Raw genomic sequence first — 15,129 nt, forward strand, 5'->3', positions numbered from 1 at the left:
AAAGAAATACCCGTCACACATGGAAATATGTAATTCTTTCTCTTTGAAATCTCTTCTTTGTACAGTCCTCATCCAGGTTCTGTCACAAATTGAAAAAGTATTTCACACTCAAATCTCTGTGATAGCTTTAAAGAGATATAAAATAACAAGTATATAAAACATCAAGACAGTTCCCTTAGAACATCAAAAGAAATTGTTCCACAGAAAGGCCAGCATTAACCTAAGCTGAAACAGGGTCTTCAGCTACTCCTTCTTTGTGAATTAGTCTTGGGGATTTTTTTTACTGCTGGTTTTCATTGGGGGTTTTCTGAAGCTATTTTCAGCAGTTGGTTGTCAAAACTTTTTCTGGAAAGCATTGCTGATATAAACAGACTACTGATCTAATCGTGCAGTAGCCCTGCATTTAATTAAACTTACACTGTGTCTTCACATTAAGGAAATTTTTTAGCCTTTGAAATGTACATATAAAGCCAAACTCTTGGTTTGTTGGAAATTCCTCATTGGGATGAAGGTGATGATTCGAAATGCCAGATTTCAAAGAGTTGCCACACAAGTAAATACAAAGCTTATCTCCCCTGGGAAATATCATATAATGGATTTAAAAGATGAACAAAACCCCAGTGTTTATTCATTCTAGTAGATAGAAAGAGCAAACTCTCTGGCTTATCACAATGGTCAATTGTACAAGAAGCTGAAACAAGCCATTTCTGACAGTCAGTGAAAAGTAACATTTGTGCCCATTTAAAAAACCAAAAAAAAACAACCAAACCACTCATGTTGTATTTCATGATGAAAAGCCAATAGAAGTCCCCAGCCAAGCTTTTTTATCACTGAACTATCTTGATTTATACTTTGTTTGAAGTTCTCAAAATGAAATTTTCAGTCTCTAGCTCACTAAAAATAGCCTTGCTGAAGCTGGTTTGGGAGGCAGCTGAGGCAGGTAAGGGTGGAGCATTCAGCCCCTAGGAGAACAATTGTGCATTACTCTTTTGTTCTTTAGAAAGCAATAATGTCTTCTACACATACAAGTCTGCAAATTCTTAGTAATAAATAGTCCATCTGAAGTGGATTTTTGAGATGCATTTGCATAACTTGAATTTTTTTCAGAGAAAAGTCAATATAACTAATGGAAAAATGTGCCCTCTCTGCACATATTTCAGTTCAAATACTTGTAGTTACCTATTAGCAGTTGAACCACTGAGAGATACTGAGAGACCCTTATAATAAAACAATCCCTTTTCTCCACCAATTTTTTTTTCTTAATAAGAAATTAGGCAAAACTCTGTCCAGACTGGTTTGCAGTAGCTGACTGCTCTGGGACCAGTTGACCTCTCCAGGTTTCCACTTACCTATTCAGATTTTGAGGGTTTTCACTTCAGAAAATCTGTTACTTATATAGGTAGGTACAGCACTGCTAGTTCAAATATGATTTATGGAGTTGTTTCTGAACTCAGACAAGGCCAACAAACACTCTCAGACCTGGATGTCAGCTCCTGAGCTACACATAAAGACACTCCTGACCCTCTGTGCAGAAAAGCCTTTAAGATAATATTATAATGACCTGCAGGAAAAAAGACATAAAAATATGGAAAAGAAATTCTTGATCTTGCAGACACTATACACATTTCCTTGGATTTACTGTAGCTTCACAGTAGTGCTGTTCTGAGGTCAGTTTTGTGGGGATTCATGATGGTCACATATACATAACTTTGGAGTCAGATATATTTTTTGCAGCCACTAATGTATTAAGGGAAAATTTCCTTTTTAGCTTACTAATAAACAGCTTAGTTTACAATTTTCTATGCTCTACCCAGTTATCTTGGAACATTATTTCTTCACCCAAAAGCAATGCCGATTTGGAAAATAAAAAGTGGAAAAGCTACAATCTGTTGGATCCCTCCATATGCACGTGACCTGGAATTCCTCATTGTCCTCACCCTTTCTTACACACAGCTTCACAAGCTTTGGAAAAGCCCCACAGGACTATTTCACTCAGAATTTCACACAGCAGACAATGAGAAGGGAAGAAGATAGAGACATCAGAATTAAAGATTGAATGTTTAAGGGATTCTGTTCAGCAACTGGGCTTATTTTAAGCTTTTATGCTGACATTGTTAGATCCCCAAAAAAAAAATTAAAAATCAGATGCCAAAAGTTCTTTACGGCTCAGAACTGGGATAAATTACATTTCTGCTATGTTGCAAATTGCATCAGAAAAGGAGGACGTTGTCTTGCTTTGAGTGTATTCTAAATTAAAAGCCATAAGGAAACCATTGTGCTTGTGTTCTGCAGAACAAAGTACATGCTGCAGAGTATATTCCACCAATATTTCAAACTTTAAAAAGTATGGTGTTTCAAGCCTTAAAATAACAAAAGCTACACATTTGCAGAGGTTATACCACATGGGGGTGTTCATTTCCCTTTGTCTTAGCTGCATAAACTCAAAATCAACCCTACACAGTAAATGATGTCTGCCCTATTGTCTTGTATAAACACTCTTTTGTTTTTCTTCAGTGCAAAGCTGTGTTTAAAGAAAGCTCTGTACGAATTCCAATAAAGAAACCAGTGTAAGAAAGCTGGATTGGTAAAACAACCTAGAACAGCTCTACTGTTACCTCGCCCGGTGCTGCAAAGCCAGCAAAGGCAGATAATATTTTATTTGGAGCTGAAATGAACTGTTGTGAACTCTGACAAACCAGCACTTCAAAGCATTCTGAGCATACTGCCACCAGCATAAGGAAATTTATCGTGACTAAGAGCCTGACTCCGACCCTCTTTGCACCATCTTTACTCTGCTGACTTCAGCTGGATGGAAGAGCAGGAGAAAGTCATTCAACCCTCTGTTGTCTCTGATTTAGGGAAACATGCCAAAATTAAAGACGGGAATCCTACTCAACACACCTATTTTAATCCCAAGAAAAAGCAGCTCAGGAAAACCTCAGACAAAAATCTGGGCAACTTCATGGGTGGCCCATGCAGGACTCGGGAGAACTGATGAAAAGTAAGATGTCAGATTTGTTGATATTGTTGAATCTTTAGAAATTCAAACTTTCTGAGACTGTGACACAGCCCCCATCATTATATTATTTTTACTGAGCCATAGAAATGCATCAACATGGCTACATTATAATATAAACCACAGTAAAATTATTTGAAGGCTTTAAGAAAAGATACATATTTTTACAACCTCAAGCCCATTCTGGATTTCATGGAGACTGGTGTGCAGCAACTTGACATTATTACGATGATAATTTATTAATGATCTGTATATTTCAGTGCCCCTCTGGCTCTCCTGAGACAACATCAAGACTTCTCTCGGCTATGCATTTCACAGACATAAAGAATGGACGTTTTTGTCTTCATAAATCAGCAGAATAATGCAATTGCTGAATGCACATAAAGGCCAGAACACAAGAGGATTGTTATAAAGCAGGGTATAAATTGTATTGCCAGTTATCCCTAAATGTTCCCTTTTTGGAGCTTTATAGGGTTTTTTTTTTTTTAATCTGTACTGTGCATAGATATCCTCAGACATGAAAAACAGTTGAAAACTTGTTAAATTCCTCGATCACACACGAGTGAGTGAATGGTAAATATAGCATAGCCACCAAGAAGAATTCAAAGGACTTTGAGTCTTTAGATCTGATGTGTAATTCAGCTGACACATGGCACGTGAAATTTAACATAAAGTAATGCAAATTGGTTACAGAAAAGCAGTTCAGGAGTAAAAAGCGAAAGGGGAAAAAACACAGAGGGGCTTAATAACAGTGGACACCCAATAAAACAATCATTGGTCCTGGCCTGCTGCCAGCACAGCACAAATATTCACATCCCTGGAGCTGATGGAGCAAAAACCCCACCAGCACCCCACAGGGGAGCAGGGTTAATCTCAGCCACAGCTATGATGTCATCAAAAGCTATTATTTCATTCCTGTTTATAAAAAAAAAAATTTAATACTTGAGCACAGCCAAGAGAAGTTACACAAGGAAACTGCTCTCTCTGTACTAACGTGTGCCAATGGTGTGGTGGCTGGAATGCAGATTTAGGTGAAAACAGGGTGGAGTTTTTAGGGATTTATCAGCACTGTGGATTTTTCAACATTATAATTTTGGGGTGGCTGGTCAAGGCTAAGAGAAATCTCTCTACAGTGGAGGATCACACATCAGCCCTGCCCAGAGCACCACCACAAAGCCTGTGTTCTCTGTGTACATTTTGAGGTAGCTGCCCTGGCCAGTGTTACCTCCCTAGCCCAAAACCTGGCAGGATTAGAGAAATATGTGACATTTTGGGCCTGTAAATAGTGAATTGCTGGAGTCATTCTTTAAAGTTCCTTTTTTTTTTTTTTTTTTTTTTTACTTTTTTTATCACTTTCGACTCCCTTCAAATTCAGATTATATGTCTCTAATAAGATTGCATTAAATACTGTGGTATATTTGCCATTTTTTGAAGTTTCTTAGACAAAACACTTTTTCATTTCTCATTGTCCCACTATCTGCTCGCATCCAGAAACACAAATTGGGATGCCAAAACCAGCCAAAAAAATCTCACATTTGTACATGCAAGACAAGAGAAGTGCTTAACCATGCCTCTCTGCAGTTGGAGCTTTGCAATACCATGCTTCCTTGATAGTTTAAAACTTCCTTTCATTGACCACTATAATGTGCTTTTGTAAATCTCTTGATGAATCCCAGGTTAGTTGAACTGTTCAATTACAGCTTTATCCTAATCCTACTTGCTAAGCATTAATGCCAGCAACCTCCCACATCCTAATCCCGTCCCACTTGACACTGACCCACGCTCAGTCCCTCATGATGTGTGTGTTAGCACAAAGCCATGCAAACAACATATTAATCAGGAATGCAACAGGAAAAGCAAGGAAATAGAGCAGGGAAGAGTTTTTCAGCAAAAAGACACCACTGGCTCCACACACAGGCTTGGCACATGCAGACTTAAATGCATCTTAAAAACAACATAAATACATACACAAATGTGCTGAATGGTTACAAATCTTGTAGCTAGGCTCTTAGAAGGTCTCTTGATCATTATTTAAAACAAGAGAAAAATCCAGTCTGAGGGCAGATTGAAACTATTAGAATTAGATACAGTCTTAGAAAATGGAAAGACTTTTATGTGTGATAGATTCCCATCCTCTATAATTCACTGCAGACTGGGAAAGTGATTCCTTCAGATCTGCTGCTGACAGCTTAATATTCCCAACGATAATGTTGTCAGGTGATAACACGGAGCCAGCCTATACACTTTGATCTGAATGGAAAGTTTGCTTTAACTGCAACATTCTGAGAGATTCTGCTTGGGAAAAAAAGAGCTCAGCTAAGCTGAAAGATTACCTGAAAAGTGTCTAATTGTGGTCAAGTTAGAAATGCATCAACCTTGAATAGGTCTAAGTTGCCTTCCCTGAACAAACCCCGAACGGTGACCAGAATTCTCTCTCCAAAAAACATTACTGAGGCAGACAAAGTCACACAAGAACAATCCTAAAGAACCTCATACCCAGTTTTTAAAGTGAGTGTGCTGTCAAATGTAGTCTCTCAAATTTCAGGAACATGAATATATGGCTCGTAGAAACTCTCGGTTTAAATGTCTCTCCACAACTTTCCTTCACTAACCACAAGACCAACGAAATTCCTGTAGGTTTCTACATCCATACAGCTAAATATGCTTTCAATTATTTTCCTGGCACAGAGAAGAAAAAGAAAGAAGAATTTCAATAGTGTAGGGCCTTTATGTCAGGATAGTAAAGCTGTGTCTTTTAGAATGCTATTGATATGTGTGAGTGTTCTGCTCATGCCCAACACTGCAATTGCAGCAGTGCAAGGCTGGACTCCCCTCCACACCTAGGGATTAAGGACAATTGTTCCCTGCCTATGGGCAAAAAGGCCACAGAGGACAGAGAAAAGTGGTGCAGGGACGTGGTTCTTCTCCTCAACTACTTATTAACTTTTTGAAAAGGTAGAAGCACAACTGTAGCATGACTAGAAGGAAAGGTGCAATTTCTCCATCTTCCAAGAAGCTCTATACCTTAGGAGGAAAGGCCAAACAGGAATGGCCAAGTTTTGCACTGACCTCAAGAGCAGCCCATTTGCATGTTCAGAAGTTCTCTTGTCATTCAGAAAATCCTTAAAGGCTTTCAGTGCAGAGAATCTGATTCCTGCTGCATTTGAATCCATGCCATAATTGACCTGTCCCTGTTTTCCATGTCATTTTTCTGTTTCCAGTGTAAGGAGCATTCTGAGAGTTTGCTCAGAAAACAAGAATCTTTGCTCAGAAAACAGGAAAACAAGTCACTGCCACCCTCTAAAGTATCACATGCTGAAACTGAGGGATTTGAGGTGGCAAGCAATGTGGCACTAATGGTTAAAATCCACCAACACAAACTGGAAATGGGATCTGAAAATTAACCCAACTGTTTTGGAGATTATTACGCATTAGAAATCAGGGAATAATTTGAAAATTGCTTTCAGGTATCACGTTTACTAAAATTGCTTTCCTACCCTGGCTGAATTGCAGTTATTATCACCTACCACACGTACCAGATAAGCTGTAGCATTTGTAACCTGAGCATTATTCTTATCATAAGGGTTTCATTAAGAGCTTCCATGTGATACTCCAGTGTTTATGTGCACACACACGTGCCCCACTGCTCTGTGTGTGCATCATCAAATTACTTTCCTTTTAATTGCAAAACCCAGGTTGCCTTTGTGTTTAATACAGGCATTATGGAATGGGGGGAAAGAACAGCATAAGAATAAGAGAAACTCGATTTCCTGAAATCCAAAGTACTACTGTTAGTGTGCATTAAATGCACATAGCAGAGTGGTCAGTTAATTGGGGGAAAAAAAAAAAAAAGAAGCAACCACATCTTTAAAAAAATAAATTCAGTGCATCATCTAAGTACAATAAACCACCAAATAGCATAAAAACTTGAACTTCATCAAGGAGAAAGACAACAGCAGCCCTTTCAGTTATCAGACCCTGGTTTTGGCAGGAGTGACAGATCTTGGATGACTTTCACTTCCTCATTAAGTTGTGAACCGCTAATTTTAATCCTAATACACAAAGTGAATGTTTCATCTTTGAAATCTGGACTCAAAAAAGAAATATTGTCAAAGGACTGCACCTTCATTCTCCCAGGTAGAAGGAACAAAATCTTGGTGAGCTGAAGTCATGGTGCAATTTTCACACAAAGCAGGGTGAAAAATATGTCAGGATAGTATAAAATTTATGAATTTTATTAATTCAACAGGACCTTCTCCTCATTGACCCCATGGGATTCATTTCCAGGGGAGTTTCAGGAGTAAACCAGCTGAGTTTTGTCTTATCTTCCTCTATACAATGGTTTAAAGTTTCTGACTTAAACATGCCTCCACAGGCAGCAGGATTCTCCCTGAAAGTGCAGACGCCCAACAAAAAAAGCAGAAATGGTGCAAGCTGTCAGCAAGTCTGTGTGGAGACCCTCTTTGAAAGAGGCATTCAATCCCCCTCAGATTGTCACTAAACCTGCTGGCCACCTCTAGGATTTTGCCTGGACTTACACTTCCTTTTTTCTCTTGTCACCCATGCAGGGGCTTTAAGTTTTGGAAGAAACTGCTATATTTTTTCCAATTTGACCCAACAGTGGCCTAAAGGTGGTTGAGTACATATTACTATCAGCCATTGGGGAGTACTGCAGAAAAGGCTGCAAAGATAGAGCTATCAAGTCCACGTGAGCTCAGTTAAAACATGTTTCTTTCATGTAGAGATGATAAAAGACCTGTGGAGCAAGGGTAGGTCATGCATCACCAAAGAAGTACACATGAAAGTTGTCCCTTGCACAGTTCTCCCCTTTGTCAGTCCATTATTTACCATAAATACACCTTTTGTCACTACCTATGTCACCACCACTAGCCTGTTTATGTTAATAAAAAGCAGACTGACAAAGAACTGCTCTCATATACATGGAGAAAATACCCACTGATTTCAGAGTGGTCCAAGGCTACTAAAACACCGTGTTTGGTTTAAATATTTACATATGGACACGTGCTGCTCCAGGTTTTCTAGATCTTTTTTAAGGGATTTTTCCACATGGTCATCTCTTAAATTTTCTGGTATACAATGAACTTTTCCAAGCCCAGGTTAAAATCCCTCTTTAACTCACCAGGTAAGATGGAATCTGTGCCTTCTGAGCACCAGCAGCTCTCACCCTCTGTTGCTGGGTGTTAAAAGTGAACTAAAAAAAAAAAAAAATCAAACAATAAACTACTCTAGACACTAAGGAACAAAAGTTCTCCTGCCTTCTCTCACACCTTTTACTACTCTATATTATGGATGCTATACTGCTAAAAAACATGGAGAAGGTGTTTCCACTTGTGCAGACGTATGACATATAAAATATGTTAAGTGAATGATAAAAATGGTGGAAGATTTGCCACTTTACACTGTTCTCAGCAATATATTTACTTGCCTGTATTTATTTAGCATTGTTTGTTAATTTGTTTATTCCTCTTACTTCTAGTCTTTACAACCTCCTCCACAACATCAATCTGACAGCTCCTCCTGCCACCCTTCCGATTTTTCCTTTAAACCTCCAAGTTTATGCTCTGCTCTCTTTCTCTCAAAACTTAACCACGGTTTTTGGGAGTGTTTCTGTTCCTGGCAGGGCTGCCAGTGTCTGGTGGCAGGCTCTGCATGGGCAGAGGCTCCCTGCAGAGAAATGGCAATGTTTTCCTTCTCCCAGAATGTTGTGTCCCCTCGCTGTTCCGCTCAGAGAGCGGTTCCTGGCCAGAGGAGCACTTTGTCCCATGTGTCATATGCTTGAGCCCTCCCTTTTTCCTGCTTGGGATCATGAGATTACTACTAACAGTAATAATGCCAACATTCTGAATATACTAAATAAAAGGCACAAAGTCCTTTAATTAATCCTTGAGGGGAATAATCCAGACATTGCTACCAGAGATGCTGATTTTTTTTTTGGGACGGGGGGAAAAAACCCTCAACATTGTTTAAAGTAATTCTCAGAACATTGCAAATTACTGAAAGCTAAGTGACAACAAACCTTCTCCGTGCTCCTCAGCAGGCATTCAGCAGCAGCAGCAGCAGCAGCTCAGGGCAATCCAAATTGACTTTATGGGCTCAGGTGGGGCTGCTCTCTCCTGATGCAGGATGATGGGGTGTAATCAGCACACAACACAAACAGGGGCTGTCACAACTGTCACAGGTGGAGAAAGCATGTTACCTGAGCTGGTCCAAGCACTGGGGACTTTTCAGTCTAGTCCCACTTAGGAGCACTCTTGGAGGAGCTTGGGACTACAGACACGAGAGCACAGTGTGGTACCAGCTCATGCTCCTGCCCAGGGGATGCTGCTCCCTGTTCCCTTGGAAAGAACAAACCAGATTTCACTGGAGTGGACAGAAATCATTATTCTGACCTTTAATGAAGGCTAAACTTGGTCTTTTTTTCACGCAGCTCCATGACTTGGTATGAGTAAGAACATTACATCTTCTTTTAAGGGTATTTAGTCACTGTTGACTTTTCCAGTATTGGTGCCAGCTTTTCTCATCTTGTTGGAAAAAAAAAAACAAAACCACAGTGAAGACCCTGGCAGTGCTATAGTGGAGGTTTCATGGCTGTAGGAATCCTAAAACTATCATGTATTCTTCTAACACATGTGTTTGGGAGTGCTAAAACACTGACTTCACCCACAAATAGTTCAGCATTTTACAAAGTTCCACTTCCCTGCCCTCGAGAGCTTTCTATCTTAAACAGCAAAAACAAAAGAAGGGAAGAGAACAGAGCAGAACAGAAAAATATTTCTTTTTAAAAAAAGACTCTGATCCTTTGTTTCATCATTTTTGTCAGTAGTTGTAAACAACTTTTATTGCAACAGTACATGAACTAGTATGTCTATGAGAGAGAGTACTGAAAACTAAATGTAAAACTATGTATAATTACTGTTCAGTAATTAAATCTTTCTTCTGTCCTTCAACAAAGGTTGAAGGTTGAAAATACCTAGGAATTGTTCCCTGGGCTCTTACAGGAGTCAGTCCAAATTCCATCAGCTCTGGTGGGAGGTGGTTCAGACCCATCGTTTTATTCTGTGAAATGAATGGAATCATTTCCCAAGAAGATGGCACTGATTCAGGAAGACTAATTGTAGAATTAAATATGAATAAAGGCATCTTTAAAATTATACCCCAGTAAGGCTGGTGAACATTTCATACCCTGCAGCAATAATACATTTCTATACTGAAAAAGTTCTATAGTGTCAATAAATGTTTACACCAGCCCTGGTCCTAAAAATATTAAGAAAAAGATTTTGCTACATGAAGTGCAAGGAAACACTTGGAACATGGATTTATTTGATTTATTAATTAAATTAAGTACATTTCGGAGTTTCAGTATTAAGGAATGTGTTGTTACTATTGCTGTACTAGGAATAGCAGTTCTGCTCAGAGAGGGATGCTCAAAAGTCTGAAAATAAATGATCTAAAATCTCTGCAGACATGCCTGGAACAGCAAGAGGAAGCAGAGCAGCTACAAATTCAGTTCCTGAGAGGAGGAAGCAATTCAGACAGCTGAACTGGTATGGGGAGCACTGAGAGTGAGCAAGGATAAAGGCTGCAGTGGACCAGGCAGGGGTCTCTGGGAGTTTTTTGCTCCATTACTCAGAACAGTAGGATTTGAAAGCATTTTTCCATTAAAAAAAAAATACCCAAAATGACACAAGTGAGGCCCAGCTTTCAAGTCTGCATATAAACATCAGCGCTCAGTTTTGAGACTTGTGGTCCTTAAGACCTCCTATTTTATTTTCAAACAGCATACCCCCTGCCAAGAAGTTACATTTTTTCCCTCTTTAAATAAGCAGCTAGGGTAATGGCGTGATGAACAAGTTTCATTTCTTTCTGTTCAGTTTTTTCCATCTTTAATACAGCCTCCAGCAGGCCAGATGGCACCAATGCAATTGCTAGTAAGTCAATACATCTGGCTGCATTCCTGAAATGACAAATCTGATGGATAGAGCCCCAGCTCCTATACAAAGCCTCTTTTCAGAACGCTCTCCCTGGTACTTGTCTGCTTTAAGCAAAACCTAATGTGTGAAAACAAAATAAAATTGAGCTCTTTCAGCACCCCGCGCTAACGTTTCATTTGCAGTGTTTTTATTAACGCTGCCCTGCTCCTGTGCCTCGGCCCTGCTCTGCCCAGAGCTCACTTTTTGGCACAAGACAGGCTCTGTTCGAAGCCCTCCCTCCTCTGGAGCTGCCAGCAGTTCAAAGCAGGTTACAATAAACACTCTGGGCTTTGCTCATTAAGAGCAGCAAGATTGTTTAGGAAATTGTCCTCGAAGAGAAAACAATCTGAGAAAAGCAGAAATCGAGCAAATGTTTCTTTCAGGCTCAGTGATGTCTCTCTGGGCAGACTGGGAGCTGGAAATAGGTGTGACCTCCTGGCACCAGCAGAGCAGAATCTGTCAGCGAGGCACTGAGCTGCTGCAATGCCAGCCGTGCAAGGTGCAAGGCTTGCGCAGGATCCCTGGATTATTCACAGATCTGCAGAAAAACCCCTGGAGGGAGTTGTTCAGACCGACAGGAGGGTGTGGAACAGAAAATCTACAACAAGAACAAGTCCGGTGTTACCCGTCTCCGGAAAACTACAGCCCCTGCACATCAGGTGTTCACCGCCTCTCAGACAACATTAGACCTCATCATATAGCTATGACTTGGAAAAGCAACCAGCACCAGATAAAACACAAAAACCCAAAAATGTGCAACTCCACCAAAGAACTGCTCTGTCCCAATAGCTGTATTTCACAAAAGTATTATATCAAAAAAATAAATTTTAAAAAAATTATTAGTAATTTTAAAGGAAAATACAATACAATATAATATAATATAATGCAATGCAATACAATATAATATAATACAATACAATAAATATAATATAATATAATATAATATAATATAATATAATATAATATAATATAATATAAATCTATAAATTTATAAATATATGTTTCTATAAATTTATAAATATATATGTCTATAAATTTATAAATATATATTTCTCTAAATTTATAAATATATATTTCTATAAATTTATAAATATATATTTCTATACATTTACAAATATATATTTTCATATATTTGTTGTATTTGTTAAATATAAATATTTATGGATATCTTTGTTTAATAAATATAACAAATATTTATTTATTTATAGATGCATATTTATTTTATTTATATATTATATATATAATTATATTTTATATTTAATATAATAGATATGTTTAATATATTAAAATATAAAAAATATCTTTCACCTCACTCTGTGAGGTGTGATGCTCATAATTTGTGTTTATTCATCACTGGCGGACTTGTGGAAAGGGAGAATTTATTTCTGTGGTAACTGCAGTCCCTGCCATGATAAATATCAAGTAACTGACCATTTTAAGTCATGTTATTTACACAAGAAGTAGTTCAGTCCTTGAAACACCCTTTAATTTTTTTTTTAGTACTTTTTTGTACTTTAAAAAAAAAAAAGTCCCTTGTCTCCTGACTATACCTGCTGAAGGCACAGAGGTGGCTCAGGGGGTAAGAAAGCCATAATGAAATCTAAATACAGAAATCAAGAAACTCATGTTATAAACACTCACTGCAGCAGTTAACAACTAGCGAGTGAAATGCTGGGTCTGGTGGCTTCAAGGTCCATCATTCCATCACAAGCACAAGCCACGATTTTGGGTCTGAGCACCCCCGTGGTGAGCATTTCCACCTGCAACCTGAGCTGAAGAGTCTCACTCCAGAACATTAAGAGTGCAACAGGCAAAACATTTCTGATTTATTGGGTAGAGTCTTTGGGCGTAGAAACAAAAATGATGACAGCGAAGCTTTCCTAACATTTGTACTCTGCACCAGGGCTCGGATTCCCTCAGAGCTCAGGGCTTTCTTCTTAAAGGGGCAAACCAGCTCAGGTGGAGCATTTCAAAGACACCTCCTGCAGCTCAGAGCTCATCTCCAGAAAGAGAGCATCGTGTGCTCAGGGGCAGATCCCCTTCACAAACCCCTGCCCTATTCTCTTTAAGGCTTTTAGGATTCATTCTCTCTCAGCTATATCCCATATGGAGAATTAAGTTACTTGCAGAGGGGCCTTTTGCACAGTTCAGCAATATCAAAGTTTGACCTCTATTTAAGCTGATTTCATTGTTTTAACATTATTTTTTATGGGTCGTGGAAATAAAAGTTATTTAAGCTGCAGAAGGACTCAGGGTCTGGGATGTAGAGCACAGATGAGGACCCATCTGTCCATTTCTCTGTACCACAGCATCCTTGGCCTGTTTCTCATGTGTGTTTGGGGAAGAAAGGAGAGGAGTTGTGGGTTTTTTAGTCTCTTGCTAGATGATGTGGGTAGCCCTAAAATCAGATTCACATTTTTTACATTTTTCGGTAAGCACTGAGTATAAAATCCTGGGCTTTATCAGTAATTTATGTGTAAATAATTTCAGCATTATTTAAAAACAGCAGTGCAGGAAAATACTTCACATACCTCAAACATCAGTGATCAGCAATAAAAACAAAAGAACTTTTTCCTCACCATATAAATTAGAATGTAAATATCTGTACACAAACTTACACATGGAAAAAACCAGCCAATGGATTATTAAAAGTTATCACTGAATTTGTGATACAAAACTGAGTCTTTACAGCATTGTTTCCAGTGGTAAAGACACTGAGATTTCAGACCTGAGGGTTCAGATACTGAGCTACTATTATTTGAAATATCACAAACATCAGAGAGATCTATAGAATTATTCTCTAAATATTTTACCCAAGAGTTAAAAAACCTAAACCTAGCAGCTATCATTATGAGGAGTGTTTAGAAGAGGAAAATTCAGAATAGGAGAGCATCCCATCAAGTATAAGAGGCTCTAGGATTGGAAGAGAGTGAAGGAGCCTTATTCTCCACAGCTTTCCATCATGTTTCTCTGTCTTACTGATTGTAGTTCTCACTTCTTAATCAGTATTTCACCTTTCAATCTACTGCAGCCATTAATTATTTGACTTTTAGATTCCTTTAATCTCTCCAGGTTGCCTGTCTAGCTGTCCTTTGACGAGAAATGTGAGTGAATATTTTCTATTTTCTCCATTCATTTTTATCAAATGACACATTTTAAATTGCCTCATTTTTCCATGCAATTTTTGCCTACGAGTGTAATTGCTGCAAGGACTTAAATCATGTAATATTAGAACATTCTGAAATAGCAGTAATGATCTAAAAATAGAGAATGCTTTTGAAACAGCTTTCAGTTATGGAGAATCCAAATTATTCTAATTTGGAAATATATTTAAGCTAATTTGGATATGCTGTGCAGCCAGTGATTTTTCACCACTTTCATTTTGCACAGCCACATTCCTTGCTGATCATCTGAAATCAAAACTTCACTGGCCTTGTCACCCTCCTTAACTTGCTTAGTGAAACAGCACTGAGAAATTGCCCTGTTTTTGAATATTTATCCACTGAGTCATGTACTGAAGCCGAAAACTTCAGTGATTGAGGGGGAGTCTCCACACATTAAGTCACCTTTCAGGATTTGGCCAGGGAGAAAAGGAGAGCACACTGGCTATGTTTGGAAAGCCCCTGGGGAGAGAAAGGGAATCAAAGAAACCACTTTGAATGTGCTGATAGTAAGATGAGCATGAAAATCCATGTTTTACAGGCACTTAGGTCCCATTGGAGCTCTTTTTATATTTTAAGTCTGCCCTTAGATATTCAGGTGATAGGAACTGTGGAAAGCAGATGGTACCCAGCCCTGAGGTTACTAATTACTAGAAAATTAGCATTGCTGAAAATGACATAATCCAAGTGAGCAGGGATTGGATGTTAAAGCTTGTGCATTATACAAAATAATAAACAATGTACTTGTCTTCTGGTTGAGTGACTGGACAGAGGCCCTGGAGATGGTTACTGCTCTCTCCAGATTTGATACAGGCATCTTTTATCACTGGGCTTGACAAACTTTTCCAGTCTTTTCCCACTCCTGAGAGTGGTGCAGCCCCAGCCTCCACCAGAACTTCCAGCCATTACTGCATTATTGTTAGTAGAAGAGAAATAAGTCCCAGCCACATTAGCAATGCAA

At 38.7% G+C, this 15,129-nt stretch overlaps 1 long non-coding RNA gene across 2 annotated transcripts; it reads right to left on the reverse strand.

Moving 5' to 3' along the window:
• Positions 1-6,932: 6,932 nt before the first annotated feature.
• On the reverse strand, positions 6,933-9,095 carry LOC137478375 (uncharacterized). Of its 2 annotated transcripts, none has more exons than XR_011001528.1 (3): positions 9,054-9,095; positions 8,157-8,228; positions 6,933-7,772 (listed from the first exon to the last, which is right to left on the reverse strand). It is a non-coding gene; the product is annotated as an uncharacterized lncRNA (long non-coding RNA). The 2 variants fall into 2 exon arrangements; XR_011001529.1 differs by lacking the exon at positions 9,054-9,095 and adding an exon at positions 8,508-8,945.
• Positions 9,096-15,129: the final 6,034 nt, after the last annotated feature.

The sequence above is a fragment of the Anomalospiza imberbis genome, chromosome 8, assembly GCF_031753505.1.
Source record: "Anomalospiza imberbis isolate Cuckoo-Finch-1a 21T00152 chromosome 8, ASM3175350v1, whole genome shotgun sequence".
In the NCBI taxonomy this organism is placed as follows: domain Eukaryota; kingdom Metazoa; phylum Chordata; class Aves; order Passeriformes; family Viduidae; genus Anomalospiza; species Anomalospiza imberbis.